Genomic DNA, 18,244 nt, shown 5'->3' with positions numbered 1-18,244 from the left:
TTTGTAGTATACAAATAACAAGGAGAGTGTGGAGGGAAAGCTCGGAGTGGGAAGACCTAGACGAACGTATCTTGATCAAATTAAGGACGTCCTGGTAAAGGGTCAGGTCAAAAGTACCCGAAACAGCCGACCTTGCATGAAGAGAGTTATGAATGTGGATGAAGCGAAGGAAGTATGCAGAGATCGTGGCAAGTGGAAAGAGGTAGTCTCTACCTACCTCTCCGGGAAAGAGGCGTGATTTTATGTATGTATGTATGTAAATAACAAAAATACTTTTTAAAGAAAACGGATCTCCACCGCCTTAAATCATCTTCTCTCGATAAGGGATTATGCGCCATTATTATGCAGTGTTCTAAGGTTTCGGAAACTGAGCCCTCGTCAATTAAGGTATCGCAGCCCATCTCCCATTGAAGCCGAGTCTGGAAGTCCACCTAAATGGTACAATGGCCACAAATAATGAGCTAACCGGTAAACGTTACATAAATGGTTTTTGGTAGATGAAAGGTTGGGTTGAACGTTTGATACCTTATAAGACAGTTTGGATCTCTATATGGTTTTTAATGTCATTAAGATTATGTATTTGCAATTTTGCATATTGCTGACAGTTTCTTTATATAGATGACATTGTATCTCATCGCATTTTAAGCCATTCAAAGGCCAAATTAGAATTTGCTGCCATTTAACTTAACGAGATGGAAACTTTTAAAGGAAAAAAGTGTTTATCTTAAAATTTTTGCATGAACTTTATTTGTCTGAAACTTGGAATGGTCTGTATGCATTAGAAATAAAGTAGTCATTTGAACGTTTGAAATATTTCTAGACAAAACACATAAGTAGGTAAATAAAAAGCTCGTTGTAGATTATAGGATACTTAGAGTATATTCCCTTCGGAGCTAAACAATAGTTGTAGATCGTTACAAGTGAGAAGCAAGCTTACTGTTTTATTCAGTGTTCTCACGGCCGTATGCAGACGACACGGATTTTAATCGCTACACGGACACACTGATTTATCGGCAGATGTACATTCAACTACCCACTTTCCTGTTAACTTGAAGGGTCAGTTTACACAGAGGAGACGCGACCGTGTAACCTAATTTAATTTATCTAGTACCTACAGAAAAAGATAAATATTCCGCCACGCGAAATGGGATCCATTGCGTACAATGGTACGATACGGTAGAAATGATGACGTTTAATGAAACGTCATCATTTCTAACCAGAATATGAAAGAAACAATTGAATGAATTGTACCTAATCACTTCTGTTCCAATAAGTAAAAAGTTTTGGTGGAGAGATGTAGTCCTACTTCCCTTCGAGAATGAGGCGTCATGTGTCTTTGCAAATAAGACTTAAATATTCTGGCAGTTTTCCCCAAATATAACTCTGACAGATAGTCACGTTAAACCAACGGGAGGTAAAAATATCTGAAAATGAATCTTAAACCTTCGTTCCCACGGCTAAGCGATTGTCTCGTGTCCATACAATAGCCAGCCAAGTCAAAACAACACGCCTTCGATTTTGATATATGTCATATAATCAAAGAAATCGAAAGTGTTTAAATATTGTTCAGTATTGACGTGCAAACATAATGCAATTCAAATATCAAAGCAATAGAAATACAATAGCTTACTTCATACATGTGTTATTAAATCCTGAACTTTTTTAACGGTGGAATTTAAAATTTGTTTTTTTTTTTTGTATAGTATCTGCATATGATTGCGAACTCATGTCGATATTGAGGCTTGAAACAAACAATATTCCGTAATAAAACAAAACACAGTGAATATATCAGTGGAATCTGAACAATCCGACAATACAAACAGCTGAGCGGAGCTGTATGATAATAGTTCACACTGATCTATAACATAAAGAGTCTGCGGACAAGCTGTTAAAACCACCTATTAAAGACGAGTCTCAGGATAAGTTCAGTGAATTAAGTTGAACCAACTCATGAGACAGCGCTCTTTATTTTTCCATGTAAATGGAATTATTGATTTTGTGTTTGTTTATTTATAGATAATGTTAAAATGACCAGATGAAAGGAAGAGAACGAGGGAGATAATTAATTCATTAAATTACCAAAACTAACATCAGTGAAAGTGAGAACGTTTTATTTTCTGTCGTTTTGTCAGTGTTATAAGAAATATTCAGTTTAAATTACTCAATTGTCTATAAGAAATAGGTTACATTACAGTTACCTACCCTGTGTTTGTTCCAAAAACTTTTAGACTGATTTTTGAAACAGCCTTTGTAGAGAATATATCGCTTAGCGGGTAAGCCATCCAAAACGTCTTTAACTTTTGAGGGTCAAACTACGCCACACTGTTCTTGTTTTATTAACTCGCCCAGTCTAAAACAGCAAACCCTGCAAGCAAGTTATGTGCAAGCACGGTACTATAATTACGCTCTATCAATGCGGTACTGGTTTATTGAAAGTCCTGGCTGGGCGGGGGATATTAACATGATGGCGGGCTTGTAATTTGATGGATTAAGGAACACACCCGCGGGCCTAACTACGTGTAATGATGGCCGCCTAAAACGTCTTGATCGCGTACACTCGTGACGTGTGGACTTGCGATTGTATGGGAAAGAATTTGATGAATGCTTCCGAGATTAGTACGGTGGGCTCAGATGATAACTGTTCCACATCGCCTTGATTGGTGTAAGGGAGGCCGCCCAGGTGTCTCCTGAGTCGTGTGTACTTCAGATTTTTCAGGTATTTTGCAATGCATGTTACCGATAATTGCATTCGCTTGCAACATTGCATTACTATAACGATATAACGATGCCGACCTCTGGTTAAGCCAAATTGTGTTGCATTAAATTTTTATGTATATTACAGCTAACGTCAAATTTGAAATTAACAATACCTAACTGACTCTATCAGATCGCACAAAAAATTGTTGAAATGTATTGTTATGAATGAGTCCTAATGACTTGAATATCTAATAGATTTTTATGAATTCCCTCATCATGCACACTCCAAAAGCAATCAAATGAAAATATTGTGCGAATCCGACTAAATGATTTTACAAAAGCGTGGACTTATTTTTATGGCTGGAATAAATTATGGCTGCGAACGATAGTATTTATATAAGCCGAGTTATCGTAATAGTTTATGCAAATTTCGCAATAGTTGTAAACTTGAAAGCGGATACATTTCACCACTAATGGTCAGATTTTATTATTGTTCGAATCGGAGGGATTCAGGCAATTAATTGTAGCACTAAAACATTTTATTACGAGAATCTTCGACGAACATGCACTATTGGTTTATTTAATTACTGAAATATAGCACCCTTTCCGAGTAAATTACAAGGATTTCATCAACAAATATGCGGGAACTTTAATAAATACTTCAAAGATTAAGTGTAGAATAAACTTTTCTTCTAGAGATAAATTTTTGTTGTCCTTTCTCTGCTGGGTCTTCTGGGCGCCATGGACAACTGAGCTATAAAATGGAAATATTGTCAGCAATAAATAATATTCGCCGATAATATACATACTGAATAATGTTTAGAAAGCACCCACGATATAATTTGATGTGCCAAAATACGATCGCGTAGATTTATAATTTTGTGTTAAATAGTTGCCCTGCGAAATACGTTATACTTTCTCATCAATCATCTTACTCAATAGTTTAAATTTATTTATTTACCATGATTATCTAAAATACGTTTTTGTGGATTACCAAAAGTTTTTTACCCTAAATTGTTTAACACTGGGATTATTATTTTTTTTTATAGAAAAGGAAACAATAACACCATTTCAATGACTGATTTACATACAAAGTTGTTTAAGTATTCGAATGTAAATGTTAATTATACATGTAAATTGATTCAGTATCCTTCTTTTGACTTTAAAGTGGCATAATTGTTAGAGTAAATGTGTCGTTAAATTTGATTTTTATCGTATTCTCACAAAATTAATAATAGTACTTAATCGCTTTACGTGAAGAACTGCTGCTTACATCCTGCCGCTAAATGCAAATACATCTACCGACTTCTACGTTCACAGATTAGGGGTATAAAAAGTAAAGATTTTATTTGTCGTAATAGCTTTCAGCTTGACCGCTGGCGCTGGCGCCAGCACCAGGACCACATTCTAGATGGTATTTACTAGTTATTAAATAAATAGGCGTGAAATAATACTTTTCACTTAAATTTTTACTATGAGAAATAATTGCAAACTTAATTGACGGCGGAAGACATGACACTAAATAAATGAACTTTGACTTAGACCCGAACTTAGACAAACATGTAAGAATGCATACCCTTGTTTATTAGGATGAATAAAGGTATCAAAATTACTACCAATGTAGATAGGAGATTTGATAAATGAACGATGGAGGACCTTAAAACGTGATTTGATTGATTGTGAGCGTAAGTATAAAATAATTGTAGGCAATTTCAATAAGCGGCATTTCCAAGACATGGTCTTAGGTTACTAACGTTACCACATTACGCACGATTGATATATGTTTCATTTTAACTGATTGTTATTCATTATATGGTAATTGATTGAATGAATATACAAGTACTTTACTTTTTATAGTTTATGTTTTAGTTATTGATTGGGTTTGGGTATGAGAAGTTATGGCATCCTCTTAACAGGTCATGCAAATATTTTTTTATCTAGTTTCTAGATGGATGGATTTGTGTGTAATTTATCGTGTTTGTCGCTTAAACTGACCACTATTATAAAATTTATTGGCGTGAGTTCATTCTCAATATTGCTTACATATGTATTTTCTTTAATTGCGTTTTCTCTCGTTATATATTAGTTTATATAATTTTTAATAGTCTTGATTTGAAATGTACTAGTAGAATTTTGATTAAAGTAACTGATAAACACTGAATATAAATTTCTACCTTTTCTAATTTAATTTGGTTTGTGTGTTCTTTATAGTGTCCGACCGAAGGTCTATTTTTGGCCGAAGCCGAAGCCGAAGCCGATTAATCGGCTATCGCCACAACCTTCGGCCGAAGCCGAAGCCGAAGCCGAAGGTTTATATTCTCTCAGCACTCAGTAATTAATTTTGTTCAATATTGTCTACAAGCTACAATTAATATTAAAATCATTTCAAAACCTCAATATTGAAGGTTTATATATTGACTGTCTCATATAGAAGTTGATGATATATCATAGAGGTGGTTGGTTTAGAGATAAACTAGCAGTTGCCCGCGACTTCGTCCGCGTAAATTTCGAGTTGAATTTTAATCATACAGACAGACAAAAAATGTAAAAAAAATTCTCTATCCGTTTCAGTCAAAATATTAAATGTACAGAAAAAATATTTTTATCGTTTTATTATATGTAGTATTTTGATTTTCAGTTTTTTTACATAAAATACTCAAACAATACAAAAAAAATATATTTTTAATAATAAAAAATATCTTGTAATTGTTGAGATTCGAACTTGGACCGCCAACTTCACAGTCTCACGGGCTAACCACTGGACCATCGAAGCCGTTGCGTTGGTGTCGAAATTAAAGTAGACTACATATGGTCACGTCTTTATCCCTTGCGGGGTAGACAGAGCCAACAGACTTGAAAAGACTGAATGGCCACGTTCAGCTATTTGACTTAATGATAGAATTGAGATTCAAAAATTGATAGGTTGCTCGCCCATCGCCTAAAAAAGAATCCCAAGTTTGTAAGCCCATCCCTTAGTCGCCTTTCACTTATATTTATATGTTATAGGTATAATGCCGTCGTATAATGATAAATGACTTTGAATTTTTAATTTCGTAACTTATTTGCAGGCATACTGATGCCTTGAGTTCATTCAAATGTCGATAACTTTTTTTTTGTGAACCGATTTTGATGAAACAAACTTTAAATGTTATTCTGAGTTAAAACAAAGCAATTGGTGAAAGTTTGAAGTAAATCGGTTTAGTACTTTCGGAGATAATCGTGATCATACATACAGACAGACAGACAAGAAATTAAAAAAAAATATTTTTGCTTTCTATTATTCATTCTAAGTGTCCCTCTATCCATTTCAGTCGAAAATACTAAATGTACAGACAAAATATTTTTACTGTTTTATTATATGTATAAATAAATAAATAAATAAATAAATATATATGGGACGAATTACACTGATTGAGTTAGCCTCGAAGTAAGTTGGAAACTTGTGTTACGAGATACTAACTCAACGATACTATATTTTATAATAAATACTTATATAGATATACATCCAAGACCCAGGGCAATCAGAAAAAGTTCTTTTCTCATCATGCCCTGGCCGGGATTCGAACCCGGGACCACCGGTGTCACAGACAAGCGTACTACCGCTGCGCCACAGAGGCCGTATAGATAAAAGTTTGTGATTTACCTACTGGTAAAAAATAATGATTTGATTTCTTACAAAAACACTCGTTTAAATACACGTACGGACTTGTTTTGATGCATGCAATCAGCAATGAAATATTTTGACAGGGACTCCCCGCCGCCTCATGACTTTCGTAACAGTTCGTTCAATCTCGACGGTCGCTCGGACCTTCGGCGAAACCTTCGGCTTCGGCCGGATTTTGGGCCGAAGCCGAATGTTTCGCCGAAGGTGGATTTTTTGGCCGAAGGTGGCCGAAGCCGAAGCCGAAGCCGAAGCTTCGGTCGGACATTAGTTCTTTATGTGATTTTACGACCTTGCCATTAAGTTTGTCACCAAATTATTCAACTATTACATAAGCAGGAGCTGTATTATACAGTGTCAAAAGTTCACCTTGTCCTAGCACATGGTTAGTAGCTCATAAACGAAGCATCCCACCGTGCTTTATGTCCATCGGGACTCACGAAGGCAATTTCATAGGACATTTACTGTGAAAGCACCGATTTGTGAGGTTGGAGGCGATAAGTGGCAAGCCCGCTGTAAAAACGGCTATGTGTCGCTTAAACAATTTGCAGTAACAGGGCTGTTGAACCTAGTTCGGAATGTCAAGGATTTTGTTTAGAGGGTTCAGGTACTTATACAGGTTTTGATTAGAAAAAGGACATATATTTAAGAACTTAAACTCACGGCACGGACTATATTTTTAAGTTACTCCAATGCTTCGTATTATGATTTAATTTAGAAAATACCACTCGATATAGCCTAAGACACAGATAAGAGGCTCGATCAAAAGTATGTGAGTATTATAACTAAATAAATAATTCTATTTGCAAAAGCAATGTTGTGATACCTACTTAAATTTTGTACCATTCAAAGTTTCCAGAAGTAGGCGTTGATGCTACTCATTAACACAAGAATAATGTTGCCAATTTAGAGAACTTGCAATTTGTTTCGTTTTCAACGAGTATCGTGAGCGCACTCCTTAATTCTAAGAAAGTTGATTTTACTAACGCAAGTATATTAGATGTTGATGGTATTATAATTTGGATTTTGCGCTTGAGTTCATCTAGTTCCACATTAGAGGCACTTAAGTCCACTTTCAAGGCTGTTTTGTGTCATTAAAAATAATGAAATAAATGAGGAAGTAAATGTAAGACGCGAGTGCTCTTAATTCTGCACGTGAAGGTATTATATCCTTAGAGAAAACATCTAGAGCATTAAAAGTAATCGAATCTAGATTAAGGCTCAATCGGTCTTTGTCTTGAAAAGTTGGTTTATGTTTCATTGTGTCTTGGAATTTGTTAGATTGAAAAAGTTTTTAAATAAATGTGTGTTTTGGTGCAATAAAGTTTTAACCAAACTAATGCAAGGCACGTCAATTGAAATATACGAGTAAGTATTAGTATAAGCATTTATCGTGTTGATACTATATATGCGATGTGCCACTTTTTTCTAATCATTAATTATGATAACTATAATACACTTGACAGTCACTACTGTCCCAAATAAACAATGCTTGTTTCTGAAATTGTCTTACACCCAAAGGCATCAACGGTACCGCACTCCGTGACCGTGCCTCCGGCTTCCTTTAAATTAATACACGATTGTACTGGTCACAATCCCAAATAATATAACATGCAGATAGGTAACAACTGGTAATAGTAGCATGAAGGTAGACAAAACTGCGATGATTGCGGTCTTGATTATTAAAGTTAAGTTTATATTTTTTCTAAGTAGACAAATAACTACTATTACTCCACCAAGAAGAAAGTATCTCAGCCATAACATAATCAATAAACATCCTGATTAATTAAACTTGAGCATAAATTCATTATCCTAATATCAATGTTTCTGATACGGTATCCTGCCTTCTCGCCGAAAATTGTTTAGCGGATTATCACTTGCCAACCAACGGTTCGCCTGATTTTCACTTTGACAACTAACGATTGTCAAATTTTTGTATGATAACGTTTCATTTGGTAGAATTATTGTTAAGCTCATTATTATAATGACAGAACACGTTTCGGACACTTATCATTTATCAAATCCTTCACTAGGCCAGACAACTTTTAGACGAATAACGTTTCGTCTGTATAACAGTACCTTTTTCGTACATTTATATTATGATATAAAATAAACTAATTTCGACATGCAATTTTTATTAAAGAATTACAAAAAAAAATTAACACTTTAAATTAGCAGCAATGCACATTAATAATTTTCATGTGAATATGAAGATTTGTGTTCAAGAATTCTGTTGATTCTTTCGTCTTTGTCTAAGTATTTTTTTTTTCTTAGGTTCTGGTGGGGCACCTGTTAATATATTTTCTATTTCCCCCTCGTTGGCAACGGTTTCCTTTATTAACGTAGTTGAGGTGAAATCGAAAGAAATCGGTTAGGTTAGGTTAGAACTGCGACCATCAACGAATCCAGCCAGAACCGAATCGCTTTTGTTTCACTACACAGGGCACTTGAATATTAGCTACAGTAGAAAAATAATTATGGAAAAAATAAACAATAATATAGATATTATTTGGTAAACAATACATAAAATTAAATGAATATTACTCTAACTGAAACGTTCGCTACTTGAAAGTTGGCCTTGTGAAAAGTGTCATTATAAAAGCCAGACCAAACGTACAGTTGGCAATAGTTAAGTTGGGAAATGAAACAAAATTAAGTGATATAGTTGGCAAATGATTATTCCGCGAAATAAAATTCTGCGAAACGTTGATTGGCAAGTGATGATCTGCCAAACGATTTTCGCCGAAAAGGCAGAGAACCTTCTGATACACTTAGCCATTTTTAGACATTAGCTATCGAATCGACTCATAAAACATCCAATTGGAATATTTCGCAATAACATTGTTTGTCAAGTTGAAATTCTGAAACATCAAATTTAAATATTTTCGCGATAACACTGTTCAGTCGAAATTCTGGTCGTCTAACTTCTGTACTCTCTGTGATTATGACCAGAATGTCTCGTGGGGTGCCTGACAGCTTGTCGTTATATCGGAACACTTTCTAGTCATGATCTGGAGTGATTTAAACGGAATCTGTGCAATTGGGTCATCATTTGACGTATTGTATGACGGGTGAGGTCTAGTAACTGATGACCGGAATTTTCTAGTAACCAATTTATTTGCAACTTCAGCTACATTAATTGAAATAGTAAGTACACTTTGGGTTTGCTCCGTTACGGTGAGCTTGTGAAAAGTATACGAAAACGACTTACCTTACGGACAACTAGTAAATGTTATGCACGAATAGTTGTATCATGCTGTGTTGATTACAGTTAGCTTACATTGAATTTTTGTCTTCTCAATTTCAAATAGCTATCATATTCGGGTCAATAATGATATTAAATCAGTATTTGATCCTGCTGTCATAATTGATTGCTACTTCATGTAATCATGAATTAATGATTTTAATGAATGTATTGTTGTCTCTCTTTTTTAATCAACACTGTGAAATCTAGTTTTGTTCTTGTCAAATTTTCAAGGACCAATTTAGAATGTCTTAAAAATGGAGAGTTAGGCGTACCCGTAATCGTCGAATATGTATGAAAATGGTAATGTGTGTAAAAGCAAGGAGAAGCAGGAGAGGTCTGTTAGGATCGTAGCAAGTGGAAATCCATAGTCCCCATACCCCAATGGGAGACAGGCGTGATGGTATGTATGTATGTTGACTTTTAATCTTTAAGTTTAAAAATCACCATGTACGTCACATAGCGATATTTGATTCAATTTTCTTTAAGTAGTGAAAATCATCCACTGAAATTGAAACAAGATAAAAGACACTAAGGAATATTGGATGTGAACTCTACACAGTCATCCGATTTATATGCTTTCTCGGGTATCCAATAATTGAGCCGGCTCTTTCAAAGCCCATGTTAATATCTCCAGTTAATACAGTAATATTTCAAACAGTAGCCACTTATTATCTGCCCTTTAAGTACAAGTAATGAATGTAATTACTCTTTGCGAATCTGCTTTCTAATAATATTTATGATAATTTAAATGCGCGTTGAAGCGTCAAGTCTAAAATTGGTGCTACAGGTACCATTCATATTTGTATTACTATAATTATTATAAGTCTACGTCTTCTATTATAAATTTTATGGGTTTGGTATAAATAGCTTTCTTTGCTTATTACTTATATTATATATATATTATTACTTCTTCATTCATTTCACTTAAGTTTATTGGAACCTTGAAAATTTTTGTCGTTGTTTATTTTATTCTTACTTTTTATTTGCACATGAGTTCTGACTGTTTCCTGGTTGCATCCCTCGCAGGGACGCCTGAATTTTATTGCACATTTGATAAAGGTCAAATAATTTCAATTCACAGGTTTGAGTATTTTCAAGATCATCGCATCATATCCTTCACTATATTATCCAGGTGATGTGACGAGCTTGTTCGTTTTTACCCAGAGCTACTGTCGTCGTCATTATTTACCTTACTGCTTAGTTCTGTAATATAAAGGTACTTATTTATGGTTAAGAATGTTGTACACAACTCTCCTTTATCGTTCCCCACTGGGCACTTTCTTATATCTACAGCTATCTCCAGTAATACCTTGTATTTATTGGATTGAGTCGTGAGAGCGCGGTAGCCGTTTGAATAAAATAAATAAAAGGAATGAATATTGGCCCCGACCACAGATTATATAAATTGTTACCTCGATTGCTATGATCGTTTGTATGCTACTGTTGTACCACAGGATAATAAAATAGTTTTTTACGCACATAACGGCACATAGTCAGATTAGCACGCTCTTGATAAAAATAATCTAGTTTTAACTTCATTATCATGAATTTAATTCTCGTCGGCATATTTCCTTATTACCCATTTTCACTTTGTTGGTCTTATATTGTTATTTATTTTATACAAATTGGTTCATAAGAACAAATTAAATAGCGTTTCTCTGTTCCTCTACGTAAACGTCAGTATCCGCTAGTAAGATTACTATTATTAAGTCTTTAATAAGTTATTTAATCAGAATTTAGACATACAACAAACATAAAATCATACCCTTTTTACGGAAGTGTAGGCAGTTACTACATTTTTCCATAAAGTACGATCCCTGTTCACTTCTTTCGCTTTATCCAAGTTATATCTTTATGAAAGCTCGTCGGCACTCTATTACACCTATGGCCAATGAATTTATGTTCCTAGTAGTGACAACATCAATTAGATTATGCACTGCAATCAACCTACATCCATACTTGTGGTTTATTGATCTATTACACAACATTTTATGACTTGATTGCGTTATTATCGATGTAACATAGGACTGGAATGTCGATTTTTCCATACAATTGAACTCGTAAAACAAGTCGTCTTGAGACATTGGTTGTATCATGGTACGTGACTGGTAAAGTGTAGCATTTTAATTGATTTTAAGGAGTTGTCAATCTCTATAATACAAAATGTTCTCTATATTCCTTATGCTTGGTTTCTCGACGCATCGACTATCTTAGCACTGGATACTTTGGGTAAGTATCCAGTGCTAAGATAGTTTTGGATAGTGTTTCCACATCAAGTTGCCTGAATATTCTCACGATGTTTTCCCTCCCCGACTTGTGTGCCACTATACGTAATTCTTATATGTAGGCTTACCTTCTTCTTATTCTTCATCATTGCGTTGGTCGTAGTTACACCCTTCATCTGAATTATCATTGATGTAAAGTGAAAAGCAAATGATGTTTATGGTAATCAGATGACCGTGCGATGCTCTCCCCCTTAACAGCTAGACCGAGTACGCTCCTGTACTTATAAAATAGTTTACGACGGCAACAAATATTGCCAGTTTTATCATTTTATGTCATGGATGCAACCTCTCAAGCCTTTCTATTTCTAATTTAATAGCTGTCCTTAAGATAATTTTAATATATTATGTACTTTATACGCCTATTCAGAATGTGACTATTACTACCGTTTTAATAGTCTAACTTGCATAATTTATCATCTACGGTTTATATAAGTAGTAGTTTTGAATCGGCGTGATTTTGTGTAAAAAGGAGTTTCTGGTTAAACCATCCATTTTATCTGATCAGACCAGTCCCATTTGTCTCCAATGTAGATTTCATAAAATTTCGTTCCTTTTTTAGAAACTCTCTACTATGAGTGAGAAACAGTTATGAAATCCTTTTCTCTATTTTATGAACATATATTTGGCTACTCATAGTACTCATACGTACATGTTTTAAGCTATTCTATGTTGTAATTTTTAAGCACGTCTCAGAATTCGCGCTGATCGATGATAAACTTGTTCTATTGTTCTCCAAGAATTTACATGCAGATTAACTTGAAAATTGCCTTCAAGTTTCCTCATACCTTTGATAGTTAATTTTGAGAGAACATAGAGACGATGCATCTTAGAGTATACCTATCGATATATGTACTATTAATAATAATTTATTGATGAGATTTTCGTTAATAACATGAAATGATTTCAAGGACGGTACATTGTGTGGACAACTAAACACAAACACATTTCGAGAACATTTTAGTTATGAATTGTAAAAATAGGCAATTATGACCACTAAGTACTTCTTGTTCTTATGTGGCGCTGATGCACTAACAAGTATTTACTAACTAGTGTACTTACTAATACTTTTAGTAGATTACTCATACGAAGAGTCTTTAAAAAATGTGACAAATTTTGATTGTTGCAGGTTACGAAGAATTTGTTGTGACTGACGCGACGTGATGTTGTCAAGGTGAGGAAAGTTAAATTTAACGTTACTATTTTGTAATACATAGGTGATTCTGACAAAACTCACTTTTTTTACAAATAAGTATTTTTAAACGGCTGATATGATTAAAGAATTAAAATAAAGAAAAGTCCAATCAACTGTGATCGCTATCCAGCGATGTTTTACTAAGGCGTTCGATGTTAGTTCGTAGGCAGAATCGGCGATGTCGTTGCTATCTCGTCGCAATGCAACAAGATCGTGAGGCACGCCCGCATAATGCGCCCACTTCGATCCCTGCACCTATTTTTTGCTGTTGAATTTTAAATCCGACATGTCTTTATAAGTCGCCATTTCTTGCGCCTTCACGTCTCACCGCTACCATTGTTTTGTTTCGTTCGTAGAAATCTGAATAAGAGGAGCTTCATTGTACTCGAAAGTTAAAACAATAGGAAGTCATCCTGTGACAGACCACTGTGTGTCGGTGCAACCCGGTCGAAACGTCAGAAAAAATGTATGTTCGTGGTAATTCCCGTTTGCATACAAGTATAATGGGAATGACGTGTCTTCGTCTTGCATCGGAGTGCAATTATTTGCGTAGTGTAAAGCTGCCAAATAAATCTTTGGAATTGAGATGCAAGATTTAAAACAAAAACATGCTATGATGATGTCACAGTCATCACTAGCGAGGCACATTCATTATTATAAGTCTTAAATTATTCCGAATTCGATGGTTGCGGTAGGTATATAAAAGCCGCTTTAAAGAGTTTTTTTAAGGTGTAAAGATAAAAACAAAAATGTTATATTATTATTTTTCTTTTAGGTCAATCAGATTTTAGATTTTATGCCGCCACCCTTTTAAGTTGACGTATTCTTTCGGACATTTTGAAGTTACTGGCTTAGGTACTGCTGATTTCTCTAGTAGTAGTTCAGTGAAAGGTTGTTTCTAAAAGGATGTTCCTAGAATTCTATAATTATTTATTTGTTTGATTGATTTCTAATTAAATCCCCATGCTAATTATGATTATGCTCTGTACAACACCAGTCAGTTAAATAGGACCTTGAACCTACTATTTCAAACAATGTTTCTATAGATTATCTCACTCCCGCGAATTTCACAGTAAGGGCTCTGCGTGTAACGGTAGCAGGCAGAGCCCGCGATGTGGCTTTGTTTTAGGAATTGAGAGGTTGAGTCGTGACGTGACTACGCTTCTTCTATTTGCCTGGGACCGTCGGGTTTCCATCGTACTGCACAGAGTGCGCATTGGGTTCGAACCCTGTAGTAAACAGTGTGAAAAACTTGCTTTCTTCTGTTTTTTAGGTTTGTAGAGTGGAAATCCGTCTCCCTGTTAGTTGGTGTCAGTAATTCAGGATTACTAGCTTGAATTGTTAGGTTAATTTTTGCCAATTTTTTTATTGTCAAACGTGTTCTTCCTTTTCATCAAGAATGCGTCAAACTGTTGAACAAATTTTGGTCACTATGAAAGATATTAACAATATTAAAAAGTTTGACTGGCTGATAGCAGTAGGTTTTTTGTAGCTTTTTAATCCTCAGTAAAACATAATAAATAAAGGATCGGCTCATATTTATTGTGATTTCTATTTTCACATTGCAACCCGCATCACTGCGCACTTGTTGAAACAACAAACGTTCCATACTCCCTCTGAGCTTGGGACCTTTGTTGCGGAGGTAAATTGTCTATTTTGTGGTTTCACCCGAGGTGTTTTGTTTGGAATCGATTACTATGTAATGGAAACAGGACATGCTGCCGTTATGAGGCTGTCGTCGTGGGCTTGAATCAACCTTATGTCTGTATTGGTATTTCTTCCATTTTTCAGCCGATTGTTGTTAGAAATAAAATCTTGAATATTCTGTGGTGGAGCATATTTAAATTGCTCATCTTGATTGGTTTTATGATAGAGTTCTAAATGATTTTACAAGAATGTAATACGACGATCTTAAGCTTTGGCAACTAGTGCATTAAAATTACCCACAGTGGGTTGTTGCCAGATATGGAGCCGTAAACTTAGCGAAATCTGTTTACGGCTTGCAAAGTGACACTTTCATTCAGTCCTTAGCTTGCTCCGATATTTGAAGTTTATGAAGAAAAATAATAACTGGATCTGTAACCAGATTTTCTAAAGTCATATTAATGGGTTTTAAACTTGAATTACTTATGTATTTGTGAGACCATGCTTCTTGGTTTATTAATCTATGAATGTTTATAAAAGGAATGCCTCAGAAGCAATTAGAATTCCACTCGGTTACAACATTGGATTTATTTGTAATTTCAATATCACAAGAATTATTGGTTTCTCGTTTAAACTATGCGTTAGGCCTGACTCCGCCCGCGCCACACCCCCGATATCCGCACGGTTATCTTACCCTGCGATACTATGAACAATATTAATCTTCTGAGATATATTTTCTAGAATATGAGAGCGTTGACGCCCGCTGGATTTTGTAACACAGAATTAAAAGTTTTGCTTTCGTTTTGAAGATTGTTTATTTTTTAACGATTTCAAAGTAAGTAAGTACTTTATTGTTCATTCAAAAATACATCAAAACATGAAACAATGAAGTGCAAAGGCGGGGATCCTTCCTTTATTGTAATTGACTATGCAATTTGCATTTTATTTGAATGACTATTCTTTAAATGCGCGTTTTCCCCATAATTTGATACGTAACTCTTGGCCGAAGAATCGATATATAAATAAAATTATCATATTTCAGGTATACCTATCTCAAGGTTATATAACAACTCAAAACAGAGACTTTTTAAAACTGAAAACTTTAATGTTGGCTCTTGAGTACAAAGCTTCTAAGATTTATAAATTGTATGTGCACTCCAGTTACAATTTCCGGAATAGCAGTTAATTGAATCCCGATAATATTTGTAATGTGCAGTGAGAATTTGTACCTAAGATTAGTTATTAAGATAACGAATGAGGAATGCCCCTTGTTATTAGCTACGTTTAATCCCACTGCCGATTTGAATTTATACGTGAATTATTTATCTTACTTTGGCTCGCTTGGTTCCCGTCTTCAGCGGTTTTCTGTAAGAAAAATGGTATAAGAAATAATACTGAGAATTTTCTTAATAACAGGTACTTTGTCTGATTAATTTTGTTAATTACTTAGAGGCTCCTATATGTCAATCAAGAGCCACGTTTAGCATTGAGGTTACCATAAAACTGAATTTAATCAATTGAACCCTTCTTTTTATAGCGGTTAAAAATTGTAACTCACGACCTACGTCCCCAGATCCCGCGACTCGACTACGTCCCCATATTGAAATAGGAGAGGAGCTAGACGAATGTCTACCATTTGTACCGGTCAGTACATCCCTTGCCTGAGGCGTACGGGTTGATGCTTCGTTTGATTGCAGTTAGTTATGTCACAAGTAACTAACAACGAAGTAGATTAAAATCAAATTTGAGAGTCGCATAATTTTGTTAATAGAAAATTTAATTTGAAACATATCAATTTTGATTTTATTAATACCAAAAAGTCTAATGAAGCTTTTATGATTAATCATCAGTAACGCAAAATCAATATTTCTATTCAACAATTAATTACTTACACCTACTTAAAACATGACTTGATAATTAACAGTTTACATCTAAAACTTCTGAGTAAGCATTACGAATTCAAATGTTTCTAATTCAAATTTGAATAAGCTGTTTTCAGACTAGGCCAATCGTTTTGAAAAATTGCATCAACAATCTAGTCCGTAACATTTTTAGCCTTATAATTATGTAGTGAAGGTCAATTGGCTAAACTATGAATATAATAATAATAAATGTTTATGTTACTGTTTCATTTTCTTAATATACATATTATTTACTGGTCACTCGACTCGCCCATTTTGCTCTACCAATTTAAACACGGCTTAGAAAATTCTGTTAAGTTTAAGCTCAAACTTGTAGGGTCGTATTGTTATTAATGAGTTGGATCCAGTTAATCTGCTTAAAGAGTTGGACTGGACAAGCCCACCGTATCTTATAGGATAAACTCTGGACCTTAATAAGTGTTACAAATGGTTTGTTTAATGGAATAGTTTTGGGTACTGTTGACGCGTTTAATAATAAGTTGTGAGCTTAAAGTAAATCTGGAAAAGATTTTAAACCTTTTAATATTTCTTAATCTTATATCACGGTTTTCAACGTGCGTCAAAAGCTGTTATTTATTAGTGTTTTAGAACACATAAAACGCCCCTATTTTCATTAAATCTTCAAATTATCATATGTGTATGTATTTTCGTCTAATACAGTCTACAGATTAGCATAGGTACATTTATCTTGAACCTTTCGTCATTTCGTTTCTAGCGCACCATCCATAAAGTGAGTCATAGATCCCTCCTGAGAATATATCACAATGAATAGTTGACCTCATTCAAATATAATTTGCTTTAAACAATATTTTATTTTATAACTCGTACGTTAAACTTCTATATATAATTTTGACTTCACGTTTTACATATTCTGCATGTACCAACAGCTTTTCTCGTGTAAATCGAAATATTTATAAACTTAAAATTTCCGAGATTTATAGTCGAACGAAAAAATCGACGAGAGTTTTGGGAAATCCTTCTTTGGTCCATCCCTAGTCACATACCAAATTGCAAATTTCTAGTCCTTGCCTTTTAGGCTGTAAATCTTGAACGACAGATTCAAGATAATTCATTTTAATAAAATAAGGATTACAGGAAGTTGTCTATAAAAATCAATCAGTCAAGTCAGTCAATTTCCTCTTAATTAATTGACTCAGCGTCGCTGTCTCCTATGCCTTGCATCGTACCCCAGGCCACGTGCCGGGCGGTCTCTCCAGGACTAATCGGTTTAAGTAATGTTCATTAATTAAGGTCTTGAATGTTGGATTGCTGTCCAGTGTCGACCAATCGCGAACAACAATATTTTGTCAACCCACTCGCGTTAACTAAGGGTTTGTTTAAACTGTGGTAATTGTGGTATACTATATAGATTATCACAGATTATATAGGGATAATATGTGCTTTATACTTAAACTTTATTGCAATCAACTAATAAAACAAATTACCAAAGATTTACACTTACACTTTTTAAAGCCGTAAGAAAAATATTTAGAGTTATATCCTAGAATAAATATTGTTCCCATGGGATTGGATTCGCACGATTCCCTTGATTTGCGTTTAAAAGGTAAATATTTACGATTCAAAATTCATGAATCA

The 18,244-nt window shown here is 34.5% G+C and overlaps 1 protein-coding gene across 5 annotated transcripts in view; it reads left to right on the top strand.

Annotated features, from left to right (window-relative positions):
* LOC106139214 (protein N-terminal asparagine amidohydrolase) overlaps positions 1-18,244 on the top strand; it is a 76,550-nt gene that overhangs the window by 4,204 nt on the left and 54,102 nt on the right. For all 5 annotated transcript variants that reach the window (XM_060946584.1, XM_060946578.1, XM_060946581.1 and 2 more), the window contains one exon: positions 13,017-13,061. The gene's annotated coding sequence lies outside the window, so the exon portion shown is untranslated. The remainder of the gene's footprint in view (positions 1-13,016; positions 13,062-18,244) is intronic.

This window comes from Amyelois transitella, chromosome 11 (genome assembly GCF_032362555.1).
Source record: "Amyelois transitella isolate CPQ chromosome 11, ilAmyTran1.1, whole genome shotgun sequence".
Classification (NCBI taxonomy): Eukaryota; Metazoa; Arthropoda; class Insecta; order Lepidoptera; family Pyralidae; genus Amyelois; species Amyelois transitella.
This window is presented reverse-complemented; position numbering and strand designations above follow the sequence as displayed.